Source organism: Pongo abelii, chromosome 5 (genome assembly GCF_028885655.2).
Source record: "Pongo abelii isolate AG06213 chromosome 5, NHGRI_mPonAbe1-v2.0_pri, whole genome shotgun sequence".
Taxonomy (NCBI): Eukaryota; Metazoa; Chordata; class Mammalia; order Primates; family Hominidae; genus Pongo; species Pongo abelii.
In genome coordinates, this window is record NC_071990.2 from 142,503,377 (window position 1) to 142,529,294 (window position 25,918).

Below are 25,918 nucleotides of genomic sequence, written 5' to 3' on the forward strand. Positions count from 1 at the left end.
AACACATGCAACACACAATCCACTCCATTTGTGTTTTATTTTTCTTCAGAATTGTGTCAAAAAAACTTTACACATACATGGAAAAAATAGGCATTAAACTGAAATTGATAAATCAGTTTATTTCCTGCAGAAAAAAAATCATAGATCATGGAGTAAGACAATTTTCTTTTCATTTCCTTTCTCATTCTATTCTAGATGAGGTTTAAAGAAAATATTGGATAAGTTATATCATCTATTGAATATTTCAGATCCTTCAATCCTATCCATGTATATTAAAGTAGGGGATTGCACCGTGTATTGTGTGAGTGTTTCCATGTTCTTTTCTCATGTAGTTGATCACCACAAATCAAGTACTGTGCTCTTTTCATTCTGCTAGGTTTTGTGCTCATAACAGTATTGTATAATAGTTGTTACAGCCCTCTTTCCTTCAGATAAAAGAAAAGTTTTGTAAAATTTAGAAATTTGTCAAAGACCCTTAATTAATCAGTGGTGGAACTCATATTTGAATCCAGAATCATCTTATTTCAGAATATATGCCTTTTCATCTATGAGTAGGTATATGTCTCATAGGAGAGTCTTAAATAAGCAAAATTAAATTATCCTTTTCCAATAAAATCCTAAAGTTTTTATAGTAAAGCAAGCTGTTTTATGCAATCAATTCTAATCAACTGATTAGCAAAGTATAGAGAAAACATTACCTGGTGTCATTCATGGTAAACAAGTTATGATGCATTTCCTAAAATCCTGAAAAATAAAATAATCTCATTAGTGTGTTTAAGGCATTTTAAATCCCAGTGATATAAATCCATTTTGTATAATTTCAATTAAGACATTACAAGTTCTCAATAAATAAACATTAATGAGTGTACATAACAAATATTCTCATCAATTCAGTTTATTACTTTTATATGTATTAAGATAAAAGTGTAAACACTTATTCTTAATGAACTTAATGAACCTTTTAAAAAATCTGTGTAGATTTCTTATGTGTGTGTAAAACCTTATGAACCAGTTGTTGATATGCTAGAAATAAAATATAATTAAGTAATGAATTATATTAATATATAAAATATTTCCACATCTAGAGTTAGCAGTGTAACTTAAAATTTGTTTTTCCACCAAAAGGGACCAGCAAGAAGCTTACAGCAAAACAAGATAGTAGGGTGTCCTGGAAGCCAAGAGAAAAATAGATCAAAGAGTGAGATGTGGTCAATATTTCAAATGTCATCAACATAGTGAATAATATAAAGACCAAGGAAGAGCCATTGTATTGAGCTACATGGAGCTCATTGGTGACTCTGACAGTTTCAGTTGTAGGGTAGATTTGAAAACCATAATAGAGAAAAGTTATGAGAGAATGGACAAAGAGGGATGAATAGGATATAGTTAAGTACGGGCAAGACCCTGGAATTTTTCTTGTAAGATACTACAGAATAATTGGTCAGTGTATGGAAAAGGCAGGATGAAGAAACTTTGTTTTTCTAAATAAATTAATAATTTAAAATGTATTAGAAAAATACTATGTTAAAAGCTATGGTGATTTTTAATTTTTATATTGTTTATATTTTTAGTAAAATATTTCCAATTTTATGTACTTTATTTTATTTTATACTTTGAGGCAGGGTCTCTCTATGTTGCCCAGGCTACGGTCTGAGCAGAACAATCATGGCTCATTGCAGCCTTGACCTTCTGGGCTCAAGTGATCCTACTACCGCACCCTCCCAAGTATTTGGGACTATAGTTGTGCACCACCAGGCTCAGCTAATTTTTAATTTTTTGTAGATATGGGATCTCACTGTGTTGCTCTGGTTGGTCTTGAAATACTGGGCTAAAGTTATCCTTCTCTCTTGGACTCCCAAAATACCAGGATTACAGGCATGAAACACTGTACCCAGCCCTCCAATTTTATGTACTTTAAGTGCAAGTGCATTTTACATTTTAGTTTTTTACACCACTGTCAGGAGAAAAACTATGTAAAAAGTCTTGATTGAATCAACATCATAATTGACTTTGCTCAATTAAAAGTAAATAATTTTAGAAAAACTATTTATAATAAAAAGTATTTTTATTTTCTTTTTTATCTAAACATTGCTTCAGGGGGTGCAGGCCCCAAGCCTTGGTGGCTTACACATAGTGTTGGGCCTGTGGGTTCCCAGAAGTCAAGAATTGAGGTTTGGAAGGCTCAGCCTAGATTTCAGAGGTTGAATGGAAATGCCTGGATGTCCAGGCAAAATTCTGCTTCCAGAGCAGAGCCCTCATTGAATATATCTGCTAAGGCAGTGCAGAACGGATATGTGGGGTCAGAGCTCCCACCAAGAGTTCCCAGTGGGGCACTGCTTAGTGGAGCTGTAAGAAGAGGTCCACTGTCTTCCAGACCGCAGAATTGTAGATCCACCAACAGCTCGAACTGTGTCCCTAGAAAAGCTACAGACACTCAACATTAGCCTGTGAAAGCAGCAGGAAGAAAGCTGTATCCTGTAAAGTCACAGGGGTGGAGCTGCCCAAGACCATAAGAAACCACTTCTGACATCATTGTGATGTGGATGTGAGACATAGAGTCAAAGGAGATCATTTTGGAGCTTTAAGATTTGACTGCCCCACTGGATTTTGGACTTGCATGGGGTCTGAATCCTCTTTGTTTTGGCCAATCTCTCTTATTTGGAATGGGTGTATTTATCCGATACCTATACCTCTGTTATATCTTGCAAGTAACTAACTTGCTTTTGATTTTACAGGCTCATAGCCAGAAGGGACTTGTCTTGTCTCAGATGAGACTTTGGACGTCAGACTTTTGAGTTAATGCTGAAATGAGTTAAGACTTTAGGGGACTGTTGGGAATGCATGATTTTGTTTCAAAATGTGAGGACATGAGATTTGGCAGGGGCCAGATGCATAATTCTATAGTTTGACTCTGTGTCTCCATCCAAATCTCATCTACAATGTAATTTTCATAATCCCCACTTTTCAAGGGAGGGAGCAGGTGGGAAGTGATTGGATCATTGGGGCATTTTCTGCCTTACTGTTCTCATAACAATAAGTTCTCACAAGATCTGATGGTTTTATAGGGTTCTTGCTCACTCCCTCTTACCTGCTATCATGTAAGCCATGACTCTTCACCTTCTGCCAAGATTATAAGTCTCCTGAGGCCTCCCCAGCCATGCAGAATTGTGAATCAATTAAATTACTTTTCTTTTTAAATTACCCAGTCTCAGTTGTCTTTATATCAGCATGAGAATGGACTGATACACTACTGTGCTTGCGTAACTTTGAAGTTGCCTTCCCAGTGGAATTAAATTATTGTTCAGGTCAGGGTACCAGAAAATGTAATCTGAAAATCTAGAAATTCCGGAAGTCTTCTAGGAGGTTAGATGGATTCTAGCTTTGAGTACCTGTCTCACATATGATTATAGCGTGAGTGTTTGAGGTAGGGTGTGGGAAGAGCTCACTAGAAAAGAAGAATTCCAGAAAATGATAAACTGAATTATTAGGAGTATCACTTACTGGTATGTTGTAACTAACAAAAATCTAAAGGATGAGTGTTGTGGCACCAGGTGATAGTGAGCTACAGCAAAAGAAAAAGAAAGGAAGAAAAATCTCTAAGAAATGAGACAATCTGGGGATCAGTAGATCACACCAAAAATGTAGGATTCTGTGTGATATATGCTATATTTACAGAAGATTCAAACTTTGATGGCATTACTACAGGACTTCAAGTCTCGCCTACAATGTTTACACTGCCTCCTACCATATTTTAACATGCTTTCTTAGATAATTATGTATCTCATATATATATATATGTATATACACATACACACACACACACATATATATATATATAGTTGATCTTCTGTATTCATGAGTTCTGCATCTGTGGATTCAACAACTAAACATGGCATTAGCATTGTATTAGTTACATGTAATCTATAGAAGACTTAAAGTGTACATGAGATTGTCCATAGGTTATATGCAAATATCACACCATTTTCATATCAGGGACTTCAGCATCTGAGAATCTGGGTACCTACAAGGAGTCCTAAAATCAATCTCCCATAAAAACTGAGGGATCAAGGTATATATTTGATATAAATACATATACACACACACATATATAAGTATATAATTTTAATCCTATTATACAACATACAATTACATTGCTGATTATATCAACTCTAAATCTTAAGAGGCATTTTACAGCTTGCATACATTATCTTACACAAGTTCATAGGTATTAATTCCAGTTCCATACATATTTCATTGTATTTTGATCAAGAGAAGGCATTGTGACAGCAAATAGGGAACAGAAATAGCATTGATAGCCATTATCCCAACCAGCTTACTTTCTAATTGAGAGACAAACTTAGTCCACAGTGATTGTAATACTAGGAAGAATATGATAAATGTTATGAAAAACATGATAACATTTTTTAGTCAAAGTGATAAAATAAAGGAGATGGTACGTTATCTGAATGTTGAAAGAAAGATTTCAGAGTGTTAATGTGAGAAAAGACAACAAAGTAAAGAATATGATAAGAAAAAGTTCAGAAGTAGGAAAGCACAATACATTTGTGAAATATTTAGAGTTTGGCTGGAGCATTGGTTGGAAAGGAGTAAGGAATAAAGTTAAAATTGTAGGGTAGGATCATACTGTGGATCAGCTTTAATGTCAAGGTGATTCACTGTGTAATGTTTCTCTAAGTACCAGTAGATAAAGTAAGTTTATTTGAAGCATGTTAATCAAAATTTACATTTGCTCAAATGTTCACTGAAGAGAAATGTACTCTATATTTTTGTAGTGTATATGTCAATTCTTATTACTTGGTATGTCCTAACATGTTATATGCCAGATTTATCTTATTTCCAAGTTCAGAAGTACATCTATTTAAAGTAGAGTGTTTTATCTCTTGATTAGCTAGGATGACATTTTGATCACAAGATTTTTTTTCTCTCTTTTTTTGTATCATGGATTGTATTCATTAAGATTTTACCAGGAGAAAGAAAGAATGTAGTAAACAGAGTAAAATCAATTATAACTCAATTCAGCTCTTGAAATTTTCTAGAATACTTGTACAACATAAAAATCATAACCCTAGAGATTTCTTCTTCTTAGAGTATATATATTAACTTGAGCTGTTCCGCTACAGCTTTCTTATAATAGCTCTTCCACCCACGATAGTCCTTATTAAGACTAAGATCTGAAATACTGTAGGCTTAATTCTCCTTCAAATCATGGAAAAACATTTTCTCTTTACATTTACAGAGCACTCAACTGAATTCTGTATATTTTATTTCCTTTTGACGCATAACTCCAAAAGAAAGGAAGAAAGATGTCCCATGCTTTCCATAAAAGAATGACTCAGAGTTAAAGCTGTCTTCTAAGTAATATTACATAAGTAATTTTTTCAAAAATATATTACTTAAAATATTAGTCCATCTGTTTGAAAAATTTAAGGCAATAATTTTAACACATAGGAAATTAGTATTTATCTATAAAAATATTGTATGCAAAATTGAACCAATGCTGAAATAGAATAATAAATCAACATCCCTGAAAATAAATGAATTGCTAATCCAAATGCCCACTTCCTTCTTCTCCTTACCTCAGAGATTTCTGAACAAGATAGATGTGTTTCAGGTTAGCATTACTAGACCTTTAAGATATTTCTTCTGAATTGTACACAAGATGCTTCAGAGAACACGAAGAGAAATTCCCCCTTATCATTTTTAACAACCTTATTGAAGTGACATGCAATAAACCACAACGACTTAAATCATACAATTTAATAAATTGTGACATTTGTTTATACCCTGAAACAGTCACTATAATCAAGATATTGAGCAAATTTATCTCACCACAAGTTTCTGCTGTCATTTTGTAATTCTTTCTTGCATCTCTTTCCTAGATTCTTTCTGCAAATATTGATCTGTTTTCTGTCAATACAGATTTGTTTGTATTTCATGGAATTTTAAGTAAATAGAATTACGCAGTAAGTATTCTTTTGGGGGTCTAACTTCAATTCTGGATCATTATTCTGATAGTCATCCATGTCGTAGCCTGTATCAACAGCTATTTAATTCTATTGCTGAGTAGTGTCCTAAATGTGAGGATATACTACAATTCGGTTTGGTTTTGTCTTAAATTCATAGATAGTCATTTTGCGTTGTCTCCAGTTTGGAGCTTTTATGAATAAAGTTTCTATGGATAAGTGTTTTACACAATTACCCTATAAGGGTTTTTGTTTATTTATTTATTTATTATTATTATTTTTTGAGATGGAGTCTCGCTGTTGTAGCCCGGGCTGGAGTGCAATGGCGTGATCTTGGCTCACTGCAACCTCTGCCTCCCGGGTTCTAGCAATTCTCCTCCCTCAGCCTTCTGAGTAGCTGAGATTACAGGCACCCGCTGCCATGCCCAGCTGATTTTTGTATTTTCAGTAGAGACGGGGTTTCACCCTGTTGGCCAGGCTGGTCTCAAGCTCCTGACTTCAGGTGATCCACCCACCTTGGCCTCCCAAAGTGCTGGGATTACAGGCGTGAGCCACCGCACCTGGCCTATTTTTTTTTTTATTTTTATACCTGTAATTTATAGATGAGGAATTGAGTCTTACATATGTAACAGGTCAATTCTTCATCTATCAGTTAACTAAAACTATTCAATTAATAAAGAAGGAATAGTGATTCAAAATCATGTCTAACTTCAAGAAACATCCTTTACTATTCATCTTCATTGAACCAGTGAAAATAAATTATCAAATGTACCTTATATTGTGAAATGTTTAGTCAGGTCATGATACTGCTGGGAACAGAAGGACATCATTTCAACTGTGGTTATTCTTAACTTCTGAGACAGATTAATTTTTCACAGCTCCCAAGATTCCAGTTATTAAATATAGAATGCAAAATATGTCAGCATTATGGTTTAAATTAAATTTTAAAGTGCAAGAAACTGTACCAAATAAATATATCATGAAGTACCATCATTTAGTCTCAACATTAATGGCATATTTGGGGTGAATAAAACAAAAATGACCAAAAGAAGTTTACATTGTCACTATGTGAGAGTAGAGGAATAAAGGCAAAAGGCAGTCTTAGAAGAAACTAAGATTTTGCATGTTTCTATATAAACATTTCCAATGATTTCAGGCTGCAGATATTAATGTGACCATAATAGATGTGTTTCTCATATATATTTTTCCTAGCAATATGTTACATTTCAGATAAATTTCCTGTTTAGGAGTGTGAAATATTATGCAATTATTGGAAGAATAACAAAAGTGTGAATGTATACATTGAGTCTTGTTTTGTTTTACAGTTTATTCTTATACTTTTTGTTATATGTTGTTTGCAGATACTTTATTCCCTGGGAAGTACACAAAATGGAGTTATGGATGTCTATCTGGGATAGTGTATTTGCCTTTTAGAACGATAGGTTTGGTCACATTAAAGTAAAATTCATCAAGCCTGTTTAGAAAAGCCAAGAAGAGAACCCTGGAGACCTTTTAGTCACAACTAAGGATGTGATATGGATAAAAGGATATAAAGAAAGGTACAAAATAGAATTCTTTCCTTAAGATTAAGCCTCGTTATAATCAGGTATCATAAGCAAGTGTTTCAAACCAAGAATCAGACTTTCTATCTAAGAATGTGAGGGATTAGCAATCCTTGGAAATCAAAGTGGAAGAAAGGTGAACATTAGTGAAGTCTGACAATAGGGCTTAGATACTGGACTGAAGTAATGAAAGACCATTTGGAGAATGGGAGTGAAGTCAGAAACTCTGGCACTGAGAAGAAGAGGCTGCACAAGAAAAGGTCCAGAAACTAGAGAAGTGCCAAAGGATATATGGATGTCATTTCAATGAATCGAAAGTACGTGGTAGAAACTCAGTTTCAAGAATATTTTGGAATAAGGCAAGGACACAAGACTTGGGGACTCAAGATCTAAGTGCGGCTAGCAGTCAACTGTTGATTAAGTGACCCCAAATCATATATTATCTGGCTAAAAAGAGAGACAATCCTTAGGAGTCAGGTCCAATAATTTCTAAATTTTTAAGAAAAAATCAATTGTGACAATCTTGAAGCACAAATACTGCAGAGACAAGGGTTTAATCTGTCCATTATGTCCATTATGTGCATAGTTCTAACCAAGATAAAAGGTATCTCTGGTATCCCCATGCTCAATTATTCACAGATTCAGGTTGAATTAATGAAACTCTATACAGATCTAGGGTTCTGATCTTGTATAAAATCTGCTCTATTAACTGAGATTCTCAGTGCCATATTTGAAATTATTGGAATGTCACATATGCAAGAATCACATTGTTCACATGAATAGAAATATCCATGAAAAACCTCTGCATTTTATAAAATAACTAAATAATAAAAAGAAATAGAAGCAAAGCTAGAAGATTTCTATTCTAGGTAAGAAAATCATATCTGAGAGTATGGCAGGATTACTTTTTTTTTCCTAAGCAATGCTCAAGGAAGAGAAAAATGGGTAAAGAGGCCAATATTTATTACATGCTTTTTATGAGCCATAAATACACAATTATCTCAACTGTTTCTCACAAAAGCCACAGTGCATATTACCACCATATTACGTATGAGTATCCTGAAGAAGATATTAAGTATTTCATCACATGGGTGACAAAAAAATACAGTTCAATTTTAAAATGCATTTATATCTTTCTAAAATTTGACTGCTTTAAAATATATCGGACTGCTTGCTTAATTATAAAATCGACTCTAACTGGATCATAGCCATTTCTATAACTAAGATCACAGAGCATATAATAATAACTATGAATATGTCTCTGAATAATCAGATGCAGAATGTACTCCCATATTTAGTAATATGTTTATGCATCTTTCATTTAGTGCTAATAGTTTCCTTACTAAATAGTTCTTTGCTTGGTTTCTTAGTAGTGGTTTTAAATACACTCTAATTTCCTCTGATTAAATATGAAGCTCCTTTATAGTAAGACCATAGGCAATTTATTAGTAGTTTACACAGCACAAGAAATACATTTTTAATTATATTCTATTGGATGCATCCCAGTTTCCCTTTTTCAATATTCTTTACTCCTTTTCCTATTTGTGTCATTTCTCTTAATCTTTTCAGACAGTTAGTATAATAGAATTTTGTATCAATTGACATATATTGCTTATGATTAAGTAATATTAACATTAGTTATACATTTCTATATCTTCTGATAATCATGAATTCATTTTGCTATACATATTTATGGACAAAAACTTCATGTTACACATTCTTCTTGATAACAAACATGACCAAACTCCTGGATATAATTCAAGCAGTCTTATTTTACTTGATAGATTCCTGGTTTTTTAAAATATGATTTTTGGACAACTTTCATCAGAAAACCTAAAGGGCTTGTTAAAAATGGACACTTCTCACTCCTATCCTAGACTGACTGAATTAGAATAAGTCGGAGCAGAACACAAGTCTGCAGTTTTAAAATGATATGGAGGAATTATTCTGTACCCAAAAGCTTAGAGCAAATAATCTGGTAAAAGCCCCTTAAGGTACTGACCCTTCCTGAAGTCAGAAACTTCTCTGAAGAAGTTTATGTAAGTGGTCATGTTGGAGAAGCCACATGGCAAGGGACTGTAAGCAAGTTCTCAGAGCTGAGTAGCCTCTACTTAAGAAACTAAAACCTTCAGTTCTGCAGCCACAAGTAAATGGATTTTGCCAACAAACTGATGGGGCTTGGAAGTGGATCTTTACTCCATCAACATCTAATGAGGCTTCTGCTGACACCTAGATTGCACCCTAGTGACATTCTAAAATAGAGGATAGTTAAGCCCAGATAAGCCATGCCTGACTTTTGAATGGTAAAAACTGTGACATGATAAATGTGCATTGTGTTAAGCCATTAAATATGCTTAAAAATGCAAACATAGAAAATGAATAGAAACATGTATAGCTAACCACATACGTTGTCACACTGAATACAATACTCCTATAACGTAGACACATTTAATATCTATACTGTGGAGGAAAAATAATTTTTAAATAAAATATTATATCCATGGTCATATAGCCAATAAGTAGGAGAAGTAATATTTAGTAACATTTGATCCAAAAGTGCATAAGTCTGGGACCCATTCTCATATAAGACCATTAGGAGACCAAAAGATCAATATAATATGAGACACTTATGGGTGAAGATTTCCTAAAATCACTAATATCCTTCCTAAAAATTCTAAAAATTTTATGCTTCTGTATCAGCAGGCCAATGAAGCGTGTATTTGTAGATTTAAATAAGCACGAATACATATTACAATGAGAAATTAACATCTACGTCTGTCATCAACTTGCTGGTAGGCAAGCAACTATAAGTGGCTTTTCTAATCTGTGTTGAGATCAACGCTGTGTAGGAGTAAATCCAGGCTCTTGCAAAGTGCAGAGTATGTCCATCAGGTAAAACAGCAATGGATACTAGCTAGTAGTTATTTTCTAGGCCCATGTCTTAGTTCCAATAAGGCAAACCTGTCTGAGTAAAGTAGAAACTCAGCAGGTAGATTGGGATCTACTGGCCCCCAAACATCTTGCCAAGCTATGTAGGCTGACAAGTGCTAGCCTAGAAGTCATGCAGAGTAAGTTCTCATTATGGAAATACCCGAATGAGACTTAGGGACTTGCAGTTTGTGGACTTGTAGGGCCCCTTGGCTCAAAATCACCCTCTACCCTCAACCCTACATACAGGTCCTTTAGGTACTCTAGGTAATAAACTCTGATCCATGGACCAAATCTCACTCAACACTTGTTTTTGGATGGCTCATGAGTTAAGACAATTTTTAAATTTTTTTTCTTATTTCTTTTTTTTTCTGAGACTCTGTGATATGGTTTGGCTGTGTGTCCCCACCCAAATCTCATCTCAAATTGTAATCCCCACTTGTTGGAGGGGGGTCCTGGTGGGAAATGACTGGATCATGGGAGTGGATTTCTCCCTTGCTGTTCTTGTGATAGTGAGTTCTCACAAGAGCTGATGCTTTTAAAGTGTGGCACCTCCCCCCTTGTGCGCTCTCTCTCTCTCTCCTGCCAGCATGAAGATGAAGGTCTTGCTTCCCCTTCATCTTCTGCCATGTTGTGAGTTTCTTGAGGGTTCCCCAGCCATGCAGATCTGTGAGTCAGTTAAATCTTTTTTCTTCATGAATTACCCAATCCCAGGTAGTTCTTTATAGCAGTGTGAAAATAAACTAATACACTCTGTCAACCAGGCTACAGTGCAGTGGCATGATCATGGCTTACTGCAGTCTCAACCACCCTGGCTCAAGCAATCCTCCCAACTCAGCTTCCTGAGTAGCTGAAACTACAGGCATATACCAGCATGCCTGGCTAATTTTTAAATTTTTTATAAAAACGGGGTTTCATGATCACGATATTGCCTTGGCTGGTCTCGAACTCCTGGACTCAAGTGATACTCCGTCCTTGGCCTCCTAAGGTGCTGGAATTAGAGGCATGAACCATGGCAACTGGCAAATATTTAAAATAGTTTTTTATAATAAAAAAGAATATTATCTTATGACATGAAAATTATATTACATTCAAATTTCAGTGTCCACAAATAAAATTTTGTTGGAACACAACCACACTTAATTTGTTTATCCACTGTGTATGGCTATTTTCCTGCTACAATCACTGTGTTGAGTAGTTCTGAGAAATCTGATGGTCCTCAAAACTGCAAATATTTGCTATGTGTCCTTTTCCAGAAAAAAAATTGTTGACTCTTATTCTAGATCATCTCTGGTCAGAGACTGGGGCCAAACTGTATTTGTAGACTTAGTTTTCATTTGTTTAGGAATCGAAAGGGGTATAGTCAAGAGGCTAAAATCCTTTTTACTTCTCGTTTGGAGGAATTAAGGTAGAGAGGTAAATACACCAATTATAACTTACACGTTTAACAAAATATGCAATTTTAAAGTATTCGGGAAACTCTCCCTCTAAAACACACACACAGACACACATATACACACATGCAACACACATGCACAAAGAAGTGAAAAACTAATACATATTCTAATAGTGAGTTCAAGTGAGAATAATGTTAGCTCATGAATATAAATTATGTTGAATTTATGTGATCAGTAAATTGACATTACCGTATTTACTATGTTTTCATGGAAAATACTCTAAACCTGAAAAAATTATTCTGAATAATTAATACATCCTTAGAAAAAACACATGTGAATATTCTGTACAAATGACTTCCTCCATTAGGTTTGAAGAATACAAATTTTCCACCATTGGGGGAAGAAATAGAATCATACTAATATTTGAATGTCTATACATCTCCATCTTTAGTGGTATTTAGAAAAAGTCATTTGTGTTCAAATATTCCCAATGGTAGTTTTTGCTAACTAGTGAAAGATTGCTTAAGAAAATCATAAACATTATACATGACTATATATGTTTATCTATCTAAAAACTCAACCAAAATGCAACCAAAAATTAGTATGTTCAAAAGACACCAAAAATTTCCTAAATGAACATTTCTTGCTGTTAACATAGGTCTACAAGCTTTTGTAATTTTCCAAGTGACATTTTTATAGATTTAAAAAATTATTGTTGGTCTCTCTCAGTCCTTTAAAACAAATATTTGTTGTCTGTCATGGAACTGAGTCATGGAATTTTTAACATATTTTTTCCAACCTCCCCAAACAACATTGACTCTTAAAAATATACCGAAGTATATCTGTAATTATAAAAATTTGATACTAACATAAGGCCTAAAATGCATTTTTTAAAATGATTATTTTTACTGAGACAAAAGGAACTTAAAATTCAAAATGAAATAAAAATGAACTTAAATTAAAATTGTTGAAGATATTTTGATAATTTAAAATGATTTTAGTAAAAAATTAAGCGGAGGTTGATTTCCTATGTTGATATCCCAAGTAAAGTAAATTTTGTGTCACCGCACACAAAAGAAAAAAAGATTTTGCTTTGTCTCTCAAACAAATCCTCCATACACTACGAATGTTCCTGAAAGACAAAGAGGTTCATTACTTAAGAAGAAATAGCTAGTCTTGAAGAATTGGCTTGTGGTAGATGAGCTTCTGGGAGTTTGTGAAGATAATTCTAACATGAATAGTAATGAGTTTAGATATGGTATTTGCTGACTACAGTGAGAATACAGAGAAAATCAAGGAAGGTTCCAACATCATCAAAGCTCTATGGATTCATGATTTGAACTTCCAATTATCTCTTTTATTTAAGGGCAAAGCCAAATTGTGCAAATTATAATCCATATTCATTACTGTTCTCTAGGAAAATGATTGAAATCCCAGCCTCCTCTTTTGAATGACTTCCTTTTGTCACAGAGATATTCTCCTGGAAAAGTCATGTCTTACTAGAAGACAGTAATTCACATAATGTCCTCACACACATAAGAAGATCAGATTTGGCCCTGGGAAAATTATAGTTGTTTTGCTGGAGAAAATATTCCGCCTTATTGAGTTAACTTACATTTAGAAAATGGTAACAACAATGAACCAATTGGGTGGTTGAGGCTTCAGAAACCACTTTTGCTATGCAGATATTAAAATTTGGGGTAAATATTCACATAGCATGGTCACTGTTATCCAGAAGGCATAAGAACACTTAAATGTGCGAGATATAAGTTTATTCCTTAGGATTTGTCTTCTGCCTTTGTGCATACATTAATACTGGTAAAGTAAGGTGAAGCATTGCTTATATAATCATTTAAAAATGTTATAGATACTGTTTCGAGCTTCAGTTCATTTAATTAGACAAATTTTTTCATTTACTCAAGTGAACATTACAATCTCAATTCCAGTCTCTATGTTTTAAATATACAATGGCACTATGTGCCAAATGGTTTTGAATCATGTTCTAGATACATGATAATTTTATTCTAGTGACCTAAGCAATTCTAACTATTTTGCAGTGTAGTAGAGTAAAGGCTTTGGATTCAATACCATTTTTCAAGGGAAGTAAGAAAATCTGCTTTGCATTTAAGACTATGATGTAATGTCTCACATTTGCAGATTATTTAAAATGAAAAACAGGTTTTCACCACTTGGAAGCTTATATTTTCAGTGGTATTCATGACAGGCAAAGCATATTTGAGGCAAAAGTATATACATATATATATATATATATATATATATGTAACTTTCAACTGGTGGGCCTGATCAGAGCAGGTGACATTAAATAATTAACAAGTTCTCTTTCCTAACCACAAACCATGCTTTAATTAATATCATTCCTTAAAATAAGGGGTTGTTTACCAATGCTGCCTCTGCAAGCTGATTGCTGCTCACAAAAAAACCTCTGAGACATGACTATGCCCAAGGGATTGCTTTCACTTCATTGTTTATAATAACTACAAACAAAGAGCTGCAAAAGCTCATCTCGCCATGAGGCATCCTGACAATCTGCCAGTTTAGTCACCAATAATAATGAGACTGGCACCAGCAATAAACTCAGTGCTAATCTAATGAGGGCCTGTTTCATTCCCCCATTGATATTACAGCAGCTGCTAAGCACCCGATGTTTAGGACATACAAACAAGAGGTGTGTCTCCAACTAGTTGAAAGATAATTACCCCCACAATATGGCCTTGATAGCACACACAAGCAGCAGTGCCATCTTATTTTTCTGCAACATTTCCTAGAGATAGAATATCTTGTCAAGAGTACAAAACTAATGAGGTCATCTGCCTATGCGAAGCTTGAAAAAGGCTCAATTAGTTGTTATTGTTGCTGGTGGGGTTTTGTTGTCACTGTTTTGCTTTTTTTTTTCCTCCAGTCATCCATGCAGATAAGAACATACATGTGATTTACGAACTTGTGTATATAAGGACCATGTGATGTCACTTCCTTCACTTAGTTCCTGGGGTGAATGCAATTATGAACAGATGGGCAAATGACATGATTCCACTGCTAATGAACTTCCCTACTGAGGAAGAGGACAGTGCATTACCCTTTTGTACTTCAGACTCTTAATTATCACTTTTTTTTTCCAGTGTGAATATTACACATGCAAACATCTTTGAATTTAAGTCATGTTGATGGAGCATTATGGACATCATTAACTGCCTCTGTTCTGGTTGGGAAGCAACAAATGCTTCTGAATGCTGCAGAATAAGACATCTAGTATGGGCGGAATTGTCGCACTGGATTCTAAATTCATCGCCTGTAAGTGAGGAGATATCTTGGTAAACATGTCATTTCTTTGTTAAGGAACAAATGTCAGAAAAATCCTTTCATTCTCTATGTTTTACAAGAGAAGGAAGGGGAAAAATGTAACTAAAAGCATTCTGCTCAAGGTGGGGACATTTTGTGCATGCTTCAGTGCATATGTTAGAAGCTAACTGATCCTTTAATTTAGCCATAGTTATAATCAAGTACAGTTATCATTAGAAATTATTCATAATGCACTTACAATTTTTTAAAACAGGTCTAAAATCTTTCCTGACAAGATATCATAATTACCCTGTCAGTAGGCCAAGAGAATTGGGTCATTTCCATAGTATTCAAAGAGGGGTGTTATGAAACCTGGGCCACATCCTTATCCTACATATCTAAAGGATAGAGGGTTCTATAAACATGTATCTATTAATGAACATTCCTCATATACCTAAGCAAATCAGATTTATGGGCCTATTTTAGACACTCTAGATAATACATCAATTTAGGAAATGGCTTGGTTTGCCTGTGTTAAATTCAAGCTCAAATCTAAAGCTTTGAGTATTTGAAGCCCTGGGATGAAATTCTGTGGTCTTGAATATTAATGACATACTACATCTTATGTTCCTCAGATTTAGGATTGACATTTATCAAATACAAATACAGAACACTCAATTACATTTGAATTTCAGGTACAAATATTTTTTAGTATAAGTGTGTTTCATGCAAAATTTTGGACATACATATACCAACTTTATATCTGAAATTCATATTTAATTTAGTGGCCCGTACTTTATCTGGGAGCCTTACCCAGAATAAAAAGAGTATGTTTCCTTTTTCAGGTTGGTTGTCTAATTTTTAGTGTTAGCATCACCTAGAATTAAAGAGAAATATCATTATTCCTTAATTGTTTAGCATCAGTCATTTATTTTGGGATTTTGTAGGTTTCTAGATTACTCTACTTAACTCACCACATTTTCTTAATTTGAGCTGATTATTAGCAATTCCTCAATTGGAGAAGATAAAAATAAAATGAACAAGAAAATTTCTTTGTGGGGACAATGTAGAAAATGAAGTCTAGTTTGCTGCAGATACAGAAGAATGAATACTGGGAGGTGAATCATGAGTTCTGATGTCACCATACTCATTTATTGTGCGTCCTTAGACAAATCAATGAACTTCTCTGAGACCTTTCTTGTTAATAAAATAAAATAAAATAGGTTAATTTAAAACATTTTAAGATTTTAATGATTTTAAAATATTATTTTTTAATTATAGTAAATCCACCCAAAAGATATTTTGTCCCATTTGGCCTTAAAGATGGCAGAAAAACATAAGCTGTTTGCCTCATCTCAAATTGTTTAAATCAGACAATAAAAAAATTATTGTACATTTTTTCCTGTTATATGCTATGGAACTGATAATATAAGCCATTGTGTTCTTTTTCCATTTCTGTAATAACAAAGTACAGTGGGCCCTGTGTGTCTGAAGGTTTCCCATCCATAGATTCAACCAACTACGGATCAAAAATATTTGGAAAAAAAAAAACACCAAAAAAACAACAATTCAACAATAAAACCAATACAATTTAAAAAGTAATACAGTATAACGACTATTTACATAGCATTGAAATGGCACTAGATATTACCGGTAATCTAGAGAAGATTTAAAGTATACCAGAGAATGTGAGTAGGTTATACGCAACTACTAAGCATTTTACATAAAGACATAAGCATTTATTGATTTTGGCATCCACAGGGATCCTGGAATCAATCCCCCATGGATACCAAGGGACAACTGTACCACAAATTTAGTGACTTGAGACAACACACATTTATTATCTGATACTTCCAGAAGTCAGAATTTTGAAATGGCTTTCACTGGGCTAACATCAAGGCTTTTGAAGAGCTTAGTTCCTTCTGGAGGTTCTAGGGAAAAATCTACTCCCTTGCCTTTTCTGGCTTTTAGTTGCTGCCTGCATCCCTTGACTCATGACTGCTCCCTTCATCATCAAATCTGGCTGGGTGGCGTCTTCACATCTCTCTCTGACTCTTGATTCCCCTGCCTTTCTCATACAGGGACCCCCTGATTACCTTAGGCCTACCTGGCTAATCCAGGATAATTTTCCCATTTCAAAACTCTTAATCACATCTTCAAAGTCTCTTTTGCTGTAGAAGGTAACATATTAACTGGCTTTGGAAATCAGGGTATAGTAATCTCGGAGGGCCATTATGCTACATATCACAGGCATTTATTCACAGATTCAGTCAAAACATCCATTATTCATTTCATTTATAGTTACTAAACACCAAGGGTTTTTCAGACAATGGACTTGCTTACAAAGAGACATAGATAATACATAGAATTTGTGCCCTAAAGAATCTCAATGGAAGAGAATGGCAGAGAAGCTGACAATTAAATTATGGACAATTAGGGCTAGAAGTCATGTGATGACATTGGAAGACACCTAACTCATTCTGAAAGACGGAATGTTGAAAGAAATACTATCAGAAGGTGGGACTATCTAAGATAAGTTATGGAGGGTAACAGTGGGCTTGGGCAGGAGATTCACTAAAAGAGAACAGCATGAGCAAAGGCAAAGTCACAAGTAGGTTTCTTAAAGATAATAGTAATTAGATACAGGCATATACACTGTGGAGAGGTCAGTGGTGATCAATGAAACAGAAGCTGAAATCAAAGCCCTAGATCATAGAGGGCTTTATGTATGTTAAGGAGAAGGCACTGCAAGCACTGAAACAATTCAACCGGAGAAGTACATGATCAAGTGTGCCTTTAAGGAAAATGAGTATTGTGTGAGAGTGAGTCAGCCTTATCTACTAGGATACCAGTAATATAAATATTTCTGTGGAACACATATGAGATTGACACTATTTTAGGCAGTGGTAATAAGTATGGAGAGAAGAAGATGTATTTCAGTGAGACAGGCACAATTGTATTTCAGGAGCAACAGAGTATAAAGATTAAAAACCTTGTCGAAAAGCTTTTCCATACTTTTTTGGTTAAGTAAAAAGAGTTTCCATTTGTGAAAATATAGAATACAGAAGGAATATATTGTGATGTAAAGATGATAAGTTTAGTTTTTATTAGTTTAAAATTAGGGTGCTAAGAAAATTATGAGTTGAGTTGTTTGGTAGACAATTAAATTTATAGTGTCTAATGCTCTTTGTAAAAGTCAGTGTTAGAAATATAGATTTGAAATTTACCTAACTACAGATGGTAGAAGCCATGACAATAGATGAACTATTCCAGGAAACTAAGAGTAAAAAAGTCAAGAAAAATGAATAGAGGGATATGATGAAAACTATCTAAAGGACAGACAGAGTCCATAAAACAGATTGAAAAAGACAAGCCAGCTGGTTAGAGGAAAAATAAATCGAGACTAAGTCATGAAAGCTGCAGTAGGAGGGAGTTTTAAGGACCATACAGTGATCAAATCAAGTATAATAAAAGCTAATAAATATTTAATGTGATTTAGAAAGTAGAGGCCGTTGTTGACCTTGCCAAAAATAAGACCTTATTTATAATAAACAGATAATAAAGTTGAGGAGATGATATAAAGGATGTTACATGCACACACGTGCATACTCACATGCGCAAAATATATAATCACATGTAGTTGGGTTAGCCTATAAATGAAGTGACCACTTACTTCTTCCTCTTCTGACACCTTTGCCTGATCTTCCACTTTCAGCACTGTGTTGCATTTATCAAGTGGCTCAATGGACACAGATTTAAATGAGCTGTTTTCTCTTTTTCCCTGTCATTTCACATTATGGTAAATTATTTCCTCATTTCTGAAAATCATAGATGTATCTGCTACTGGGAAAAGCATGAAAAACATAATGCACTTGCTACTTTCAAAAATATTCCTTTTAGTTAAAAACACTTAAGACAAGACATGAAGCTTCAGTGAGAATTTTTTTATTATTTTTTGACCCAAGGATTTTCTAAAACTAAAACGTTAGAATTTTTTCTATGCTTTTTAAGTTTTTAATTCTTTTATTTCATTAGGTTTTTGGGGAACAGGTGGTGTTTGGTTATATGCATAAGTTCTTTGGTGGTGATTTCTGAGATTTTGGTGCACCCATCACCTGAGCAGTGTACACTGTACCCAATGTGCAGCCTTTTATCTCTTGTCACCCCCACCCTCTCCCCCGAGTCCCCAAAGTCCAATGTATCATTCTTATGCCTTTGCAACCTCATAGCTTATCTCCCACATATGACCGAGAACATACGATGTTTGATTTTCTGTTCCTGAGTTACTTCACTTAGACTAATAGTCTCCAATTCCATGCAGGTTGCTGTGAATGTCATTATTTTGTTCCTTCTTATGGGTGAGTATATATAGATATATATATATACACACCATGGAATACATATATATATATGTATACACACATTTTCTTATCTGCTCATTGATTGATGGACATTTGGGCTGGTTCCATATCTTTGGAATTGCAAATTGTGCTGCTATAAACATGTGTGTGCAAGTATCTTTTTTGTATAATGACTTCTTTTCCTCTGGGTAGATACCTAGTGGTGGGATTGCTGGATCAAACTGTAGATATACTTTTAGTTCTTTAAGGAATCTCTACAGTGTTTTCCATAGTGTCTGTGCTAGTTTGCATTCCCATCAATAGTGTAAAAGCATTCCCTTTTCACCACATCCACGTCAACATCTATTATTTTTTGATTTTTTGATGATGACCATTCTTGCAGGAGTGAGGTAGCATCGCATTGTGGTTTTGATTTGCATTTCCCTGGTAATTAGTAATATTGAGCATTTTTCCATGTGCTCATTGGCCATTTGTTTATCTTTTTTTGAGAATTGTCTATGCATGTCCTTAGCATTTTTCTTTCTTTTCTTTTCTTTTTTTTTTTTTTTTTTTTTAAACAGAGCCTTGCTCTGTTACCCAGGCTGGAGTGCAGTGGCGCAATCTCGGCTCACTGCAACCTCTGCTCCAGGGTTCAAGCCATTCTCCTGCCTTAGTCTCCTTAGTAGCTGGGATTACAGGTGCATGCCACCACACCCACTCAGCCCACTTTTTGATGGGATTGCATGTTTTTTCTTGCTGATTTTTTTGAGTTCTTTGTAGATTCCGGATATTAGTCCTTTGTCGGATATACAGATTGTGAAAATTTTCTCCCACTCTCTGGGTTGTCTGTTAACTCTGCTGATTATTTCTTTCACTGCACAGAAACTTTTTAGTTTTGTTAAGTCCCATCTACTTATTTTTGTTTTGTTGCATTTGCTTTTGGGTTTTTGGTCATGAAGTCTTTGCCTAAGACAATGTCTAGAAGGATTTTTCCGATATTATCTTCTGGAATCTTTATGGTTTCCAGTCTTAGATTTGGGTCTTTAATCCATCTTGAGTTGATTTTTGTATAATGTGAGAGATGAGAATCCAAAATCATTCTTCTACATGTGGCTTGCCAATTGTCCCAGAACTATTTGTTGAATAGCGTGTCCCTTCCCCACTTTATGTTTTTGTTGGCTTTGTTGATGATCAGTTGGCTGTATTTGGCTTTATTTCTAGGTTCTCTATTCTGTTCCATTGGTCTATGTGCCTATTTTTACACCAGTATCATGGTGTTTTGGTGAATATGGCCTTATACTATAGTTTGCAGTTGAGTAACTTGATGGATCCAGATTTGTTTCTTTTGCTGAGTATTGCTTTGGCTATGTGGGCTCTTTTTGGTTCCATATGAATTTTAGGATTTTTTTTCTAGTTTTTTGAAGAATGATAGTGGTATTTTGATGGGAATTGCATTGAATTTGTAGGTTGTTTTTGGCAGTATGGTCGTTTTCACAATATTGATTCTACCCATCCATGAGCATGGGATGTATTTCTATTTTTTGTGTCATCTATGATTTTTTTTCAGCAATGTTTTCTAGTTTTCCTTGCAGAGGTCTTTCACGTCCTTGGTTAGATATATTCCTAAGTATTTTATTTTATTTTTTATTTTTGCAGCTATTGTGGAAGGGACTGAGTTCTTGTTTTGATTCTCAGCTTGGCTGCTATTGGTGTATAGCAGAGCTACTGATTTGTGCGCATTAATTTTGTGTCCTGAAACTTTGCTGAATTCATTTACCAGTTCTAGGAGCTTTTTGGATTAGTCTTTAGGGTTTTCTAGGGTTAGCAAGGTTTGAGCCTAAGTTCCAAACCTGAGGACTCTAGAAAATTGGATTATATCATCAGCAAACAGAGACAGTTTGACTTCCTCTTCACTGATTTGGATGCTTTCTTGTCTGATTGCTCTGATTAGGACTTCCAGTACTATGTTGAATAGAAGCGGTAAAAGTGGAGATCTTTGTCTTGTTCCACTTCTCAAGGTGAATGCTTTAAACTTTCCCCTGCTCAGTATAATTCTATGCTAAAACAAAACTATGCTAATATTATTCTCTCCTCTTTAGAATGAAAAGTTTAAAAATAAGAAGTCATCATTTTTAAAGAAGAAATAAAGAAGATCCTCAACAGCATCTAGATCTATTTGCTTTAGAGTCAGAAAAATTCTAATGTTGTAATTTTCCTCAAGATATTTGCTGTGTGAGCATTGCCATTGAGGATTTTTTCACTGATAGAGGTAAAAGACATTCTGTATTTTTAAGACAGTTGTTCAAATTTCTATTAAAAAAGCAAAAAGAATATAGGAGAGACACAAAATTTATAAAATTTTCAATTGACAGTCTATATTTTAAAATAAGAATGGGAAGTCATGATTGAGACTTAATGCATTTTTAAGCTTTTAAATCATAACAGAAAAATGTCAAATGGGATGTGAAAATTGTCAAACTTTGTTTCTGAAAAAATCATTTACATAGTCTTCGTGATAACATTACATATAGTTCTCTTTCCTTTCTTTTTAAATATAAGCCTCATTAAAAGTAAATCCAACATTCGAACTCTGGAATAGCATCATAATATGTAAATTGATTAAAAAAATTTTCATCTCACAGATATAATACTTCTTTTTGGCAAATGCAACTTTCAATGTTATAAAATATTCATTCAATTCTCATAATTTACTATGAGATAGGCATAAATATTATACCTAATGTGAATGCAAGGGATGTAATAGGCTTCTCGAATGGAGGAAATGAAGCATGGGAAACTGAAGTAATTTGCCCCAAGTGACACATGTGTTCATTGCTCTACGCAGGACCACAATGGTAAGATTTCTGGAAACGCTCTCTCTTACTCTGATTCCTGAATTGAATTTTGTATCGTCTGGTGTCTTAGTTTAATTTATTTGTTTATTTGGATTCAAATTGGTGAGATTCTAGATATGAAGTAGACTTTTTGTGTATGTATGTGTGCGAGTGTGTGAGGAATGGAGGTGGTATGGAGGCGGGGCGGAATAGAATGGCAAATAGATTCTGGTGGAACCTCTTTTGAGATAACTAGCTTGAGATAAATAGATGGTGCTTTTTCTTTTTCTTTTCTTTTCTTTTTTCTTTTTTTCTTTCTTTTTTTTTTTTTTGAGACAGAGTCTTGCTCTGTAGACAGGCTGGAGTGCAGGGCGCAATCTCGGCTCACTGCAAGATCTGCCTCCCGGGTTCACGCCGTTCTCCTGCCTCAGCCTCCCAAGTAGCTAGAACTACAGGCACCTGGCACCATGCCCGGCTGATTTCTTTGTATTTTTAGTAGAGACGGGGTATCACCATGTTAGCCAGGATGGTCTCGATCTCCTGACCTTGTGATCCACCCACCTTGGCCTCCCAAAGTCCTGGGATTACAGGCGTGAGCCACTGCACCTGGCCCCACTTTTTCTTGTTTAATCCAATTTTCTAGAGTCCTCAGCTTTGGAACTTAGGCTCAAGCCTTGCTAAGAAAAATCTTAATATTTCTCTCTTTTGGCATATATATATATTTTTTTCCGCCATCTTTCAGACACATTGGGAGGCATTTGCCTGTGACTTGCCATATGGCACAGATTTAGGCATCTCTTGGATACTGAAGTCAAATGTTACCTAAAAGTCTCCAAATATACCCCAAATTCTAAAGTACACTTAGGAACTATTAAGAGGATAACTTCCATTCAAATTAGACACAAACTCTAGATGTAATGAAATAAAATATTGATAAATTCAAATAAAAACTTTTCCATGGCCAAAAAATTACCAAATAAACAATAAAAATCAAATGATTATGAGACTGACGCGCTGCCTACTGCGCTAACGAGGAAAAGAGGAAGTCAAATTGTCCCTGTTTGCAGATGACATGATAGTATATCTAGAAAACCCCATTGTCTCAGCCCAAAATCTCCTTAAGCTGATAAGCAACTTCAGCAAAGTCTCAGGATACAAAATCAATGTACAAAAATCACAAGCATTCTTATACATCAATAACAGACAAACAGAGAGCCAAATCATGAGTGAACTCCCATTCACAATTGCTTCAAAGAGAATAAAATACCTAGGAATCCAACTTACAAGGGATGTGAAGGACCTCTTCAAGGAGAACTACAAACCACTGCTCAAGGAAATAAAAGAGGATACAAACAAATGGAAGAACATTCCATGCTCATGGGTAGGAAGAATCAATATCATGAAAATGGCCATCCTTCCCAAGGTAATTTACAGATTCAATGCCATCCCCATCAAGTTACCAATGACTTTCTTCACAGAATTGGAAAAAACTACTTTAAAGTTCATATGGAACCAAAAAAGAGCCCGCATCGCCAAGTCAATCCTAAGCCAAAAGAACAAAGCTGGAGGCATCACACTACCTGACTTCAAACTATACTACAAGGCTACAGTAACCAAAACAGCATGGTACTGGTACCAAAACAGAGATATAGATCAATGGAACAGAACAGAGCCCTCAGAAATAACGCCACATATCTACAACTATCTGATCTTTGACAAACCTGACAAAAACAAGAAATGGGGAAAGGATTCCCTATTTAATAAATGGTGCTGGGAAAACTGGCTAGCCATATGTAGAAAGCTGAAACTGGATCCCTTCCTTACACCTTATACAAAAATTAATTCAAGATGGATTAAAGACTTAAATGTTAGACCTAAAACCATAAAAACCCTAGAAGAAAACCTAGGCAATACCATTCAGGACATAGGCATGGGCAAGAACTTCATGTCTAAAACTCCAAAAGCAATGGCAACAAAAGCCAAAATTGACAAATGGGATCTAATTAAACTAAAGAGCTTCTGCACAGCAAAGGAAACTACCATCAGAGTGAACAGGCAACCTACAAAATGGGAGAAAATTTTCGCAACCTACTCATCTGACAAAGGGCTAATATCCAGAATCTACAATGAACTCCAACAAATTTACAAGAAAAAAACAAACAACCCCATCAAAAAGTGGGCAAAGGACATGAACAGACACTTCTCAAAAGAAGACATTTATGCAGCCAAAAAACACATGAAAAAATGCTCACCATCACTGGCCATCAGAGAAATGCAAATCAAAACCACAATGAGATACCATCTCACACCAGTTAGAATGGCAATCATTAAAAAGTCAGGAAACAACGGGTGCTGGAGAGGATGTGGAGAAATAGGAACACTTTTACACTGTTGGTGGGACTGTAAACTAGTTCAACCCTTGTGGAAGTCAGTGTGGCGATTCCTCAGGGATCTAGAACTAGAAATTCCATTCGACCCAGCCATCCCATTACTGGGTATATACCCAAAGGACTATAAATCATGCTGCTATAAAGACACATGCACACATATGTTTATTGCCGCATTATTCACAATAGCAAAGACTTGGAACCAACCCAAATGTCCAACAATGATAGACTGGATTAAGAAAATGTGGCACATATACACCATGGAATACTATGCAGCCATAAAAAATGATGAGTTCATGTCCTTTGTAGGGACATGGATGAAATTGGAAATCATCATTCTCAGTAAACTATCGCAAGAACAAAAAACCAAACACCGCATATTCTCACTCATAGGTGGGAATTGAACAATGAGAACACATGGACACAGGAAGGGGAACATCACACTCCGGGGACTGTTGTGGGGTGGGGGGAGGGGGGAGGGATAGCATTGGGAGATATACCTAATGCTAGATGACGAGTTGGTGGGTGCAGCGCACCAGCATGGCACATGTATACATATGTAACTTACCTGCACGTTGCGCACATGTACCATAGAGCCTAAAGTATAATAATAATAATAATAATAATAATAAAAATAAAAAAAAAGAAAAAAAAAAAAGAAAAAAATCAAAAAAAAAAAAAAGAAAGCATAAAAAAAAAAAGAAAAAAAAAATCAAATGATGACAAGGAGAAAATATTGCAGAGAAAAAAATTCTAAAAATGGAAGAATTTTAGGGCAAAAAGTCTAAACACCTGACAGAAAAAATGAATAGAAAATTTGTAAGAAAATCAGTATAAAAGTGATTCTCCAATGCCAGAAGAGATATTAGCTCTACTCATATGAGAGAAATACAAATTAAAATTACTCTCTGCTAGGGGGAAGTGGCTCACACCTGCAATCCCAACACTTTGGGAGGCTGAGGTGGGAGAATCACTTGAGCTCAGGAATTTGAGACCAGCCTCGGCAACATAGTGAGACCAGGTCTCTATAAAAAAATTTTAAAAATTAAAGAATCATCTGGGTGCATGGCACCTCACTGTAGTCCCAGCTACTGGAGAATAAAAAGTCAACGGTAAAACTAACTCAAAGAATAAAACACTTTAGTTAGGTAACACCATACAAATTAGTGTAGACAAATGATTACTGTAG

General features: G+C 34.9%; 1 long non-coding RNA gene across 1 annotated transcript in view; it reads right to left on the reverse strand.

Moving 5' to 3' along the window:
• Positions 1-25,918, reverse strand: part of LOC134761619 (uncharacterized) — an 88,216-nt gene that overhangs the window by 23,913 nt on the left and 38,385 nt on the right. Inside the window, exon 3 of the long non-coding RNA XR_010140532.1 lies at positions 699-744. This is a non-coding gene — a long non-coding RNA (uncharacterized LOC134761619). The remainder of the gene's footprint in view (positions 1-698; positions 745-25,918) is intronic.